The 412-nt window shown below is 40.3% G+C and overlaps 1 protein-coding gene and 1 long non-coding RNA gene across 2 annotated transcripts in view; one reads left to right on the top strand and one right to left on the bottom strand.

Annotated features, from left to right (window-relative positions):
• LOC105004535 overlaps positions 1 to 412 on the bottom strand; it is a 57,821-nt gene that overhangs the window by 34,145 nt on the left and 23,264 nt on the right. The gene's annotated exons all lie outside the window — the stretch shown is intronic.
• AGR3 (anterior gradient 3) overlaps positions 293 to 412 on the top strand; it is a 16,623-nt gene continuing 16,503 nt past the window's right edge. The window contains exon 1 of the mRNA XM_010862173.1: positions 293 to 348. The gene's annotated coding sequence lies outside the window, so the exon portion shown is untranslated. The remainder of the gene's footprint in view (positions 349 to 412) is intronic.

The following is a 412-nucleotide window of genomic DNA, read 5'->3' as shown; positions in this document are numbered from 1 at the left end:
CCTTTTCCTGGTGCTGAGCTCTAGCCAAACATTAAATTACGCTGGGAAGTAAAAGGTAGATGAAAAAAAAAGTACAAAGGTGGCATTTGGCCTCATTCTATCAGGACACTCAATCTCAATTTAGAGAAAGAAAGAAGACACTTTCTTCCTTAGTGTGAGAGCATGAGAACTGGAGAACTGCACACATTTTTCAGACAAGCCCATTTTTGTAAGTTTGCAGGTGGACTGTGCTCTTGTTTCAAGGCAGGTGGGGCTCTAGATCAGGTGTGTGTGTGTCTATAAATCCACACCCATTTTTAACCAGAAACATCCAGAATACACTTCCAGCAACAGCACTGACTATTTCAGGTAAGCAAGCAAAATTTCCAGACTATTTAATCAGTGGTCAAGCTCAGTTATATTTAAAGGATCA

This window comes from Bison bison, unplaced genomic scaffold (assembly GCF_000754665.1).
Source record: "Bison bison bison isolate TAMUID 2011002044 unplaced genomic scaffold, Bison_UMD1.0 scf7180017864479, whole genome shotgun sequence".
Taxonomy (NCBI): Eukaryota; Metazoa; Chordata; class Mammalia; order Artiodactyla; family Bovidae; genus Bison; species Bison bison.
This window is presented reverse-complemented; position numbering and strand designations above follow the sequence as displayed.